This window comes from Alligator mississippiensis, chromosome 4, assembly GCF_030867095.1.
Source record: "Alligator mississippiensis isolate rAllMis1 chromosome 4, rAllMis1, whole genome shotgun sequence".
In the NCBI taxonomy this organism is placed as follows: Eukaryota; Metazoa; Chordata; order Crocodylia; family Alligatoridae; genus Alligator; species Alligator mississippiensis.
Genome location: NC_081827.1, coordinates 86,367,018 through 86,379,734, shown reverse-complemented (window position 1 = coordinate 86,379,734; position 12,717 = coordinate 86,367,018). Strand labels below are relative to the sequence as shown.

The 12,717-nt window shown below is 44.2% G+C and overlaps 1 long non-coding RNA gene across 1 annotated transcript in view; it reads right to left on the bottom strand.

The window, feature by feature from the left end:
* Nucleotides 1-11,683, bottom strand: part of LOC106740430 (uncharacterized) — a 39,410-nt gene extending 27,727 nt beyond the window's left edge. Inside the window, exon 1 of the long non-coding RNA XR_001373961.3 lies at nt 11,557-11,683. This is a non-coding gene — a long non-coding RNA (uncharacterized LOC106740430). The remainder of the gene's footprint in view (nt 1-11,556) is intronic.
* Nucleotides 11,684-12,717: the final 1,034 nt, after the last annotated feature.

The following is a 12,717-nucleotide window of genomic DNA, read 5'->3' as shown; positions in this document are numbered from 1 at the left end:
GCTTATCTTTGGCATGGGTTATCAAGGATTACTGTGCAAATTTCCCAGCCTGTCTCCCTGTTGGCCTTAGACATGGTGTCTGCCTTGAAGGCTGAAACTGTGAAACGCTCACAAACAGCTTTTAGAAACCAATTAATCCTTGCTGTTCTCCTGGACCATTGTTCTAATCAATATCTACTTTACCTACAAGCCAATTCCTACAAGCAAATCTCTAAATATCATTTTCTAGCTATCACCTGAGAGCCATGCATGTTTTAGCAGATGAGTAAGAAGACCCTCCCTCCCCCTTCTCAAGAAGTGAACTGTGCAGGAACCTTGCACAAACAATTTCACACACAGGGTGAATTCTAATCCATCTAGAGTCCTGAGGGGATGGGGGTAGGGGGTGGGAAATCTACCACACAGCTGCTTAGGGTTAGCACTGGAGTCTGTTTTTGGCTTTTTCTGATGATATACAGTAGTAAAGTCTGCCTAATAAAGAATTTCTAACTGAATTTTCTGTTTTGGAGAAAACCCCAAGATAATTCAAACACACCTTTTATTCTAGTCTTGTAGTAATATAGAGATTACAGAGTTCTTAGAACAAAGTGAACATGGTAACTGATGCAGACAAGATTCCATTAAAGTTTGAATAAATGCCGACTGTAAACTAAATCTCAGTAGAGAAAGTCAATTTCAGAATCTGCAAGCAGAAAAATAAAAAAGAAAGAAAAGACTTATACCTTAAAACAGTTCTTTTAAAGCCATGTGATTATAATAATTTTAGTTTCTGTCAAATTATCATGGTTAGCTATATATCACCAAACCATGTGGAAAACACCATGCAAAATGTACAGTAATAAAAAGTTGGGTTATAAAACTGTAGTTCATTGCAAAATTCTTAGCAATCTAGATGTTTCTCTTGAAAAATATAGTGAATATCTAAGGGCCTAGTTACATGGTAATTTTGTGTGGCTCCTGGAGCTTTTAACCCCTGGCTTGTCTGTACACTGGGCACCTATACATGTGACGAACCTCTGCTCTGATGCATGGTAATTAGTACCTATCAGCGCAGAGTTAATTGATTACCACACTCCAGCAGCCTCCATGTCATGTTTATTCAGCATCCCCACATTTCAAAATGCGAGTGGAGGCACTTTAACTAAAGGTTGTTCAACTAGCATTAGTTAAAGTTCTCCAGCAACCATTTTGAAGTGTGAGACACTGAATACACATGATGCTGCAGGCACTTTAGAGTGGTTCTGAGAGCCACCCCCCACCCTGGAGCACTTGTACAGAAGCCCATTAACACCACAAAGTGGTTTAAACACTCATTATGCAGCTCAAGCAATGCCACTCCAGGGCAGGATTATCTCCGATCTGCACAACCCAGCTCCTGTTCTATTAAGGTGTGGCCACTCCCAATTGTACAAGGACTCTGTGGTACACCTTACTGTAAACATCCATCCTGTGTGCCCCCCCCCCCCCAAGTGGCCCAGATTGGGCCTACTACCCCCACCAATTGTTCCCATCATCCCAGATGCCTGCTCACTTCTCCCCTCTCTTCCACCCCACCCCATAGGTTCAAAAACCTACTTAATTTAGACCAGAAACTTAGGGCATTTTACATGCAACTGATTCAGGCTGGACGTAAAGAAGAACTTCTTTACTGTCTGAGCCCCCAAATTATGGAATAGACTACTGCCAGAGGCAGTCCAAGCACCCACTTTGAATGCCTTCAAGACACATTTGGATGCTTATCTTGCTGGGATCCTATGATCCTTGCTGATTTCCTGCCCTGCTCATCAGGGGTTACGTAAGACATATTTCAATGATCCTCCGGGGTCCCTTCCCGCCCAAATGTCTATGAAATCTATGAAATCCCATGAAATTCATCAAGGAAAAGTGCAAAGTCCTGCACCTGGGACAGAATAATTGCATGCACAAAACAGACTGGGGGATGATTGGACAGGGTGCACTGCTGCGCAGAAGGACCTGGGGTTTACAATAGACTATAGTCTGAATATGAGTCAACAGTGTAAGTGGTCTTGTTGTAAAAAAGGGTACTGCATAAAAGAGTATACTGTGTTATATAAACATGAGTGTCATTTGGAAATCAAGGGAGTGATTCTTTTACTCTATTTGGCATTCGTGAGGCCTCATCTGGAGTATTGTGTCCAACTTTGGGCCTCACACTTCAAGAAGGATATGGACAGGTTGGAGAGAGCTAGTGCAGGATGACAAAAATGAGACGCCTGGTAAGCAAGACTTAAGAAGAAAGCCTGAAAGAACTAGATTTATTATCAAGAGAGCCTGAGGGAACTGGGCTTATTTAGACTGGGTTTATTTAGTCTGGATAAGAGAAGACTGAGAAGGGGATTTTATAACAGTCTTGAATTACCTGAGAGGTGGCTACAAAGAGAATGGAGCCAGTGCTATAGCAAGGGGGGTCGGGTGCAAACAGGGTGACTGCCCCAGATGACAAAGCGAAGGGACACCAATAGGCACTGCCCAGCCAGGGCAGGGCACGGGACGGAGCCACGTGCAGTTCATTGGGTGGGAGGGGGGAGGGGCATGGGGACAGGTGAAGGGCAGTTCTCATTGCTGTGTGCACTCCCAGGCAAGTATGGGGGGGCATGTGCCCTTCGGATCTGTGCGTGGGGCAAGGGCTGGCTGCTGCTGTAGGCTTTGCCCTGGGCACCAAACTTCACAGCTATGGCACTTGATAGTGCTAAACTACCCTCAGTGGTGGCAGATAACAGGGCAAAGAGAAAAGGTTCTAAGTTGCAGCAAGGGAAGTTTAGGCTAGATATTAGGAAAAACTCTCTAACTAGGAGGGCAGTAAAGCACTCTAAGAGGCTATTTAGAGAGGTTGTGGAATCTCTATTCTTAGAGGTTTCTAAGCCCAGGGTAAACAAAGCCTTGGCTAGGATGATATAGCTTAGGCTGGTCCTGCTTTGAGCAGGGCGTTGGACTAGATGACCTCCCGAGGTCCCTTCCAACCCTAATTTTCTATGATTCTATTTAGTTGGAAATAGAGAAGATTGAGGTGGGGAGCAGGGAGTGTTTGATAACAGTCTTAAAGTACCTGAAGGTGAATTACAGAGAAGATGGAAAGGGGCTTTTCTCTTTGGCTATAGGGGATAGGACTAGGAGCAATGGCTGAAAGCTACAGTTGGAAATTTTTAAATGGAAGATTAGGAGGAATTTTCTGAATCTGTGGGTGGTCAAGTGTTAGAATATGCTATCTAGAGTTGTGGAATCTCCATCCTTGGAAATTTTCAAGAACAGGTAGGACAGATGGTTGGCTGGGATGGTTTAGACAGGACAAACATGTCTAGAACAGTGGCTGGACTAGATGACCATGTGAGGTCCATTCCATCCTTATTTTCCTGTGATCATATAGGATATATGATAATATATGTATTTGAAATAAAACGTAGGCTAATGATATGATATGAAAACCCAGTTCAATTTTGTTGTCTATTTCAAATGTACTTTGTATGGTGATTCATATTATGACCCTTATTTTTCCATGTAAGGATACTGCATTCATTAATTTACTACAGCAGAATAGATTGTCTTATGTTTTAAATATATTGGCATATCAGCATAGGACAAATTACAACATACAGGATGTCCCTCAGTTAATTTTATAATCTTCTGTTATGGATCCTTTTTCTTATTTCTTTCTTCAACCCCAGGCAAAACTTCAAAGATCTTCCAGTGTTAAATGTGATAACCCAGGGCTGAACTCTACTTGTTTAGCTAAGAAGAAAAAAAAAATCAAACTAAAATTTTCCATCTCTGTGGCCAGGAACTGCATTTTCCTGAGAGGCTCTAACACCAGTCCACAAGCTGGGCAGGAACTACAGACTATAACCCTAGATGTTAATAAAAAACATTTGGCTACACCACATGTTTGCATGCTCAGCAGAGCTACTTTATGTTCAACCATGATTAAAGATTCTATATTCTTTTATTTTCTCTCTCTCTCAAAACTGGAAAAATTTATCTTTGGAAAGGGAAATTGTAAGTCCAGTTTTAAAACAACAGCATGAATGTGAATGAAATGTACAATTAACTTAAAATGAAAACTAAAATTAGCACCAGATCCTGCGACTATTACTTAAGCCAATGGTTCTGAACCTTTTTCAGTTGACGTACCCCTTGGTCTCAGAGTGAGACTTCATGTACCCCCTTTCAATGAGAAATTAATTTTTTAGGCCCTTCAATCCGTGTTAGACAATGTATGAAATATATCTCACGTAACTCCTGATGAGGCTTCACATACCCCCTGGGGGTACATGTACCCTTGGTTCAGAACTGCTGACTTAAGCCATTTGCCCCAGTGGTACTTCTAAGAACAGAAGAGTTTGACCATATATGATTTCTCCTATAAGTTCCTTAGGAAAGAAGCTTTACATCAGTGATGATGAGGAAACTGATAAAGCTAAAAGTTTCCTCAACCTCTGACTCAGTAGCTCTCAACCATTTTAGACACAAGGCACCCCTCAGTAGACTCAAGGTTCCCCTCAGAAAATGCCAGTCTTACATTTCACTCATTTTTTGGCTACAGAAAAACTAAATAGAGTAATTCTTCTGTGGCAAAGAACTCAGAAAGACCACAACAGGTCAGAATGTTTTTGATGTTATGGATTCCTTTTTGAGAGCTCTGAGTTTATCTTATGAATCATATTTGCATACTTAACAGTGCTAACACTGATGCACCCTTGAAAGGATCTCAAGGCATCCTGGCTGGGAATCACTGATTTAGCAAAACAAGAACCAACTCTTGTTCCTGGGGTTTCAGAAAGTGCATCTCACTTCCATTTCCCATTAATTTTATTCCTGACATCCCAATACATGTCCAGAGTCTGGCTGTGTCCAGGGCTAGAAATCAAAACATCTTGAGGAAAGGTGTTCTCATGAGACTTCTGACCTAACTGGATGGAAGAAGTACCAGAAATCTCATAAAAATACCTATCTTCAGACTTGTTTAAACCGACATTAGAGATGCGATATTTTGCACTGGTATCCTCTGAAATTCTAGACCCTTATTTAAATTTGCTATGTCATTTGCCCATCACTAATTTATACTAATAATCTAGCAGCTTTTCATCTGTTTGGAAATACAGTGTCTGCTTCCTATTAGATTCACATTAGGCAGAGCACATTTGATTCTAATAAATGACAATTTGAATAAGTGGTGCAAAGAAAAACACTTTGATGGAAGTGTGGACTCCCATCAAGAAACTGTGTTGAGTTTAATACTTAATTGTATTTTGCTCACTTATAAATATACAATAAACTTGCAACCAATCTGGATAGCAAACATGTACATACACATGCAGCAGGAGCAAAAGTAGAATTCTAAAAGTTGTGGGGACAATCTTATAAATATAGATTATGGCTTTAAGATTTAGATTTTATTAAGTAAGTATCTAAGTGGTTGACACTGTACATCACAGAAAGGACAAGTAATCACAAACTGAGATATTTCACCTATTGGCTTATTATGCAACTGTAAATTTTAAGGGAAATTAAGGGTAGAAATGGATTTAAGAAGGATCTTGTTAATTTAATAGAACAAAATTGCAAAGTTTGTGGTGACTGAAATCAGCAGGTATGGATCACTCCTGCAGTTTGCAGCAAGGATCATTGTTTCCAGACGTGGGTTTTGTGGGGTTTTCCCCAGTCTACGCTACTTTGAAAGAGTCCTTTTACTAATGGATTTTCCATTTTTTATATATCACCTGTTCAACTTGACTTTTATTTAACAAAACTGATTTATGAGTTTTAGGAATTTTCAGGTAAATCCAAAGGACTGAAGAAGACTTGGGACAACAGCACAGCCAACCATGAAATTTATGGAAACAAAAACCTTTCTCCATGATCCCCTACCGAAATATTTTATGTCTAGGAATTTTTATAGACAAGCCTTCCAACTGTACCAAGTCACAATCCATATACAACTGTGAGATCTTAAAATATTTTGTTGTTACTATATTAATCATATGTCCTCAACATATTTAAAAAAGATGTGCTTCTGTTGTTGTTTCTTTCTTTCTCATGTCCTTGCAACAAGGTATTCAGCAGAATTTGCAGATCTGTCAGAATCTGAGAAGACTACACTGTGAGCACTTCTGCCATGACATCTGGGATGTCAACCAAGCACCTTAGTGCCCACGCCACCCCAGCCTCTGCTGCTTTTTTATTATAAATGGGCAATATAGGATAGTGAACTGACAGTGTAGTGGACTGATTTGCTTCAGGTCACAGTGGAAGAAGATAGCAGAATTCAAAACAGAACTAGAACCAAATCCTGTAGATAAATGGTGCTTAATCTCTCTGGCCTCATAGACTGGATGAGTGGCATGAGGCTGGTCCACAGGACAGATCCCACATATAGGGTCACTCTGTGGGCATTCAGCACAAGGGAGTGGTTCATGGGTGTGATCCAGCATACTGGGCAAAGGACAGACATTCAAAAAGCTTGAGCCTGAATTGATTCAATCTTTGCAGGTTAGTCTAACCTGCAAAGACTGAACCAGTTTGCAAGTGAATAGATATTCCCTTTTCATTTCAGAAATGTAGGCACATGTCTGCAGTGGCTCATGCCAGAAGCCCGGGAGCACTAGAGCAGCCCTCCCTTCCCTTTCACAGGGAGGCTGAGCTGGGGAGGGACTGCGGGGGGGAGGGGAGGCATGGCCAGGCCCTGGCAGGCTTGAGTATGACTGAGGAGAGGTTTAAACCCACACCTTGGCCTGTAGGGTTCAGAGGGTGGGGGAAGAGGGAGCATGGCCAGACCCCTGTGGCTGGGGTGGGGGTGGATGATTATGAAGAGGAGGACAATGAGGACAGGAGAGCTCTGCCCACCCCAGCAGCTCCCTTACTGCCAGGAGCAATCTGAGTACAGAGAGCTGCCCAGCTCCAGAGGAAGACTCTTCCCCCTCCCCCTCCACCACAGGGTTAGAGGGGGGCACTGGTGTTGGGGGGGGGAAATCTTCCCTTTCCTCCGCTCTCCCACCACCACAGGGTGAGGAGGGGGACTCTTCCCCCTCTTCTTTCTCCACCCCCCTGGCACTGGGTGGGGAGGGGGGCTCTTCCCTCTACCCCATGGGGCAGGGGGCTCTGTTCAGTACTGGGGTGGACTCTTCCCCTCCTCCTCCCCCCCACCCCCTGCTGCCATAGGCCTGGGAGGGGGGCTCTGTGCAGAGCTACTTGGCCCTGGAGGGGGATCCCAGCTCCGGCCCTCTCCCTGCTGCAGAAGGGGAGTTCTGTTTGATGCTGAAGGGGGACTTTTCCCCCTCCTCCTTCTCCTCCCCTCTTGCCCCCCCCATCACCATGGGGTGGGCTTTTTGTGGGGGCCTTGCTCCTCTGCCTGGCCCAGCCCCGACCAGTCGCAGCCTCTGGGGGTGGCCCCACCCCTACGACCTGGCCCAGCTCAGCTCAGTGACAGGGTTGCTGAGCCCTGTCAGCAGTGCAGCACAGCACAGCACAGCATGCACAGCCAGTAGCTGGCTGGGCAGTGAGGTACCATGCCAGCTCAGAAATGCTGTGGGGGCTTGTGGGTCAACACTGACCCACTGTGTTGGGTGGCTGCTGGGCTCCACACCTGCCAGTGGTTCCAATTCGAACTAGGTAAGCCACTGCCCAGCCAACCTCCGGCCAGGCAGTGCTGAGCCAGGCTGTGCTGATGACAGGGCTCAGCATCCCTGTTACTGAGCTGCTAGCACTGGGGGCAGCCCTGACTCCATGGCCCAGCCCAGGCCACCGATATGGCTGCCTCAGATGGGGTTCAGGTGGGCTGGGCTCAGTTGCAGGTGCGGGGCCACCCCCAGGGGCTGCAGCTCAGTGACAGCCACTCCCTGTGCCCAGGATAAGCTGGGCCAGGCCAGGCAACCCTGCACAGAGCCTCCTCTCCCTGCCCTGTGGCAGTGGGGGATGAGGGAGGAGAAGAAGAAGGGGAAAGAGCCCCCCTCCAGCACCGAACACAACCCCTCTTCTTGGGCAGGGTTGGGGGATGATCAGGGGGAAGAGTCCCCCTCTGGGGCCAGGCAGCCCCGCGCAGAGCCCTCCTTCCCACCCTGCGGTGATAGGGCAGGGAGAAGCGGGGGCTGCTCTACCCCAGGTGCAGTCCTCTGCTGGGAGGGGGGTGGAATTAACCCCATCCCTGTCCCCTTAGCCGTAATGGGGCCATGCTGGTACAGCTGTGGTCCCTGCTAGTGAGACAAGGAAGGGAAGGGGGGAATAACCCCCCTCCTGGGCAACCTGATAAGCTGCTGCCCTTCCTCATTCCCTTGCTGCTTCAACAGTGGGACATGGCCAGATGCCATCCCAGTATGGCCCCCTTAAGGTGAAGGGGGCAAGGACAGGGTTAATTTCTCCCTCTGTCCCTTCTGCCCCTGGGACAGCAGCCAAGGTCTGCCAGCAGTGGCCACTCTCCATCTCCACTGCTCCCTGACAGACAGGAAGACCTCAGCTGTGGTGAGGGGAAGGGGAAGGAGGGAAGAATTAACCCCCTCCCTGCTCCCTGTCCCTTTGCCTTAACAGGGTCATGCCAGCCAGTGTCTTGCCATGTCCCTGACCATGCTCAGTATAGAAAGCAGAGGAGTGGGGCCAGCCTGCTCTTGTGGAGCAGAGAGCCCAGCCCAGAAAGAATGCTGAGATGCTGGGGGACTCTGGCTAAACTTAAACCAGGAAGGGGACTGGGACAGACATTGTATAAACTGGTTTGAGTTCAATCAGTTAAGTCTGATACTACATTCAACCAGGTTTATTTCAAACTGGTTCAGGCCATTTTGAAACTGGTTTATATGCACAGAATTTATGTTTTGTTACAGTTTTAAACCAGTTTTTGATCGCTTAAACCAGATTACATGTACTGTCTGTCCCTAGCCCTGGTGTGCACAATGATGCACTAGTTTCAGCAGCAGTACAACTCTGTGTGCCAGCCTTCCCCTGCAGCCTGATGTGGCATGTAGTATGACCCAGCACACTGGCCTGACCCCACATGCTGTATGTAGCTAAAGACTGAACACGCACCAATTCAATCTGGCACATGGGGCTGTGTCATCTGGACCATAATGCTTCTCATGAGTCTGGAAATGTGGTGGCAGAGGAAAGGCAGCTGAGCAGCATTAACAATGCTACCACTCCCCCACTGCCAAATTTCGGAACCACTGGGGAGCGACATCAGTTAGATGAAATGGCTGTGTAAGCCAGGTCCAGCCTGAAAGCTGAGCATCACTGTGCTAGATTATATCCCCCCTGTATGTTTATAAACCCTAAAGCCAGAACCCTCAAAAAGGAGGTGTCTGTCTAAAATTTGCAAGCAATGCTAGAAAGTTCATTTGCATAGCATATCTATTCACAATTCCTCTGTTGATTCTCCATCAGTGGCCTTTTTCTACTGCTGAACAATGACATGGATTGTGCCATTGTTGAAGTCTTTGTTCTTGTTGCACAGCTACTGTCACACAGCTTCTATCCATTTCATGTTATCATGAAAATATCACCCCCAGCCTGTCTTTCATCCTCCAGGCTGTACAGAGGATGGAGCAGCACAGATTGAAAGGATGGCACTACCTTTGTGGTGTGCATGCTGCTATGTAGGCGAGTGTTGTGCAGAAGCCGCACATCAGACATGTCTCTATCAGGGCAAGCTCTTTGCATGCAATGTTTCAGTTTTTTCAGTGACTTGACATAGATGTCTAAGCTTAAAATTGCTGCCATAGAAGTTAAGAAAAAGAACACCTTCCATGTCTATGGCTTGCTTGTAGTTAAAAAATAGGAGGTATTACTTTCGGTACCTGACTATATGCATACTTGTTCACCAGCAGAAAAAAGGCTAGTGACAGAAAAGACACAGTGTTGAAAAATAGCTGGATATTCAGCCATGATCTTCAGATTTTCTGTACAATTATATTTTCAATAAATACTTGGCTGAGGAAAAAGAAATAGGAGCCATTACTTTCTGATTGACCCTCGCATTTTCCTATTATTGTAAAAAAAAGCAACCAGTAAAACATTTTTCTCATAAATCATTGATAAAACATTGTAGTTTGGTAATTCTTTCATCAAGTCCCAACATCAACTCCTTCCTGGATGCAATGTTTACCATTCAGAGATGCATGTAGAAAAGCATATGACATTTTACCAATTAAAAAAAAGAGGCATGTTTTAATTTTTCTGGGAGAATCTTTCTGGCTCAGGAGCCCTCCCATTGACCTTCATGATACTTATTGAGCATACCTGTAAGAGTATATACTGAACCATTTTCCAAGTTCAAATTATTTATCAACCATGTTATTTAGGTTGCAGTGTAGGCAACAGAATTCTGATTATATCTATTTCTCAGTGAAAGCTATAGTAGCTCTAGGTTGCCAAGTTTCACAGTCATTAGACGTTAGGGCTGATAGGGACCTCGTAAGATCGGGTCCAGCCCCCGTTAATTGTTTCGTTTGAAGTATAAACAAACCAAGAGGATTTTTCAGCATATGATAATATTAAAATTTCAGACATCTTATATACTAAAAGTTTCTCTTTTTAGATTTTTTCTTCCTTTCTTTTTCACTATTCTTTATCTAAATTACCTAAAAGCCATGATGCTCTAAATCCTTTACATATTTTATTCCATATCGGCTGCGCAAAAAACAATCCAGTTTGCAGGCACATAACCCTTTGCTTCTTTTCCTTTCCCTTCTTTCTCCTTCTTAAGCAATATGTTTTTCTATGCTCCCCTTCCCTCCTCTTTTTCCCCAAGCAGTTTACAAGGGATCTGCCATTCCCATATGTAGAGAATTGACTACATTATACAAGTCAAAAAACCATAAAGCTCAATACACCATATTTTTCAGAAATGCTGGCCTAAGTCAATACAAATTTTAACATGGCTTCTTCCCCTTCCCTTCTCTCCTGCCTCTGCCTAAAAGTAAACCAAGTACTCAACCTCTCACAAGAAAGTACTCTGCAAGATCAGTCTCAACCTTAGCACTATCTTTTGGCCCTTCTAAGCTTTTCTTGTATTATCTTTCTATCAAACAACTACAAGTCAAATCCTGGCTCCATGAAGTTAATGGGAAAAATCTTCCATTTATTTCCATCTTGGGCAGGATTCCATCCTGTAACTTCCTTTGCATTCTGTATAATGCCAATATATGGAAAATCCTCAGACAATTGCAACCCATACTAGAAGGAGACCCAGTTTTCAAAGAGATCTTACCAGAACCACTCATCCTATCCTTTAAACAAGCACTGAACTTCGCTGACTTCATTAACAGAAGCAAACTTCTTACGGCCCAAAATACCAAATGGATCCAGACCATGCCAGGACAAGAAATATAAAACCTGCCAACACATCTCCACCACACCCACAATTACTATACACCCCACACCAGAGCCATCAACATTCCTGGATCTTACACCTGCAGAAAAGTAATACATCTCATGCAACACACCAAATGCCCTGATGGAAAATATGTAGGAGAAAACAAACAACAATTGTCAAACAACAACTGTGCACCAGAATGAACGCACACCAGAAATCTATCAAAGACAAGAATACCCAATTACCTGTGGAAGCACATTTCTCACAAGAAAAACACTCTCCAGTTTATTCTCCATTCTCTCAGTTTGAATCTTCAAAGGGAATTTACAAAACACTTTTCACAGTTGGGCCAACGAATGTCACTTCGTCAACCTACTGGATACAAAAAATGATGGACTAAATATATACATTATGACACATAACATACCTAACAACTGACCCCCCAGGTAAACCCTCCACTTTTTACCAGCTCTTCTCATTACCTTCCCCCCACCCTCCTGTCTGCCATCCTTTGACTACATCAGCATTCCTGCCCCACCTCCCCCCACTGGCCACTTCAATTTACATTTTAATTGACTGGCTTTCTTGCATACGTACTGGCCTCTGGTTGCTTTACCACACTACATCCAGGAAGAGCACAGACCATCTGCAGATGCTGGCAAAGAATGTTTGTGCCTCAAAGCTTGCTAGGAAGAATTTTTCCAACTACTTGAGTTGGTCTAATAAAAGATGTCAGATTTACCCAAAGAACCTTGTCTGCCAATCATATTCATAGGTTTTAATAAATAATGCTACTATGAACTGAGGCAGAATCATGAAAAAAGAATTTTCTGGTAGTGTGAGCAGGCATCAATACCTCCTTAAATTGAATTGAAGTACCTGTAGTCCTTATTTAGCCCTTGACTCTTTCCTAGTTTCCCCATCTAAATCACTTGCCATGCCTTGATGTTCCTTCAATAATGGGGTCTCTGGAGGAGGGGCTCATCTCCAAGGTCAAAGTATATCCAACAACAGAGCCACTGCATAACACTTTGAGTTTCTGAAAATGTAGCCTCTACTTCCCCTTTACATCTTTACGTGTGCCTCTCAATGTCTGTGTTCTGTTTTTGGACTCCTTGCACTCTTTGCCTTTCTAAAGTCCACTCCATCTCTTCTCAGTTGCCCCCAGCCAGGCCTTTCCTCAAGCCTCCAGGTAGTCTTTCTGATGGGCTTTCATTAGGCCGGGATGTTCTCATGCCTATTTTGTCCATCCCAGCTCTCACCCTTCTCCTGGGCTTTCTTAGTTCTTTCTATCAATTAAAAAGTATAACTCCTTGCCGAAGCACCAGTTTAGACTTCAAAGACTCTAAAATAAATGGTAGCAAATAACAGAAATGTTAACATCCTCACAATGTTGGCTTGATCTA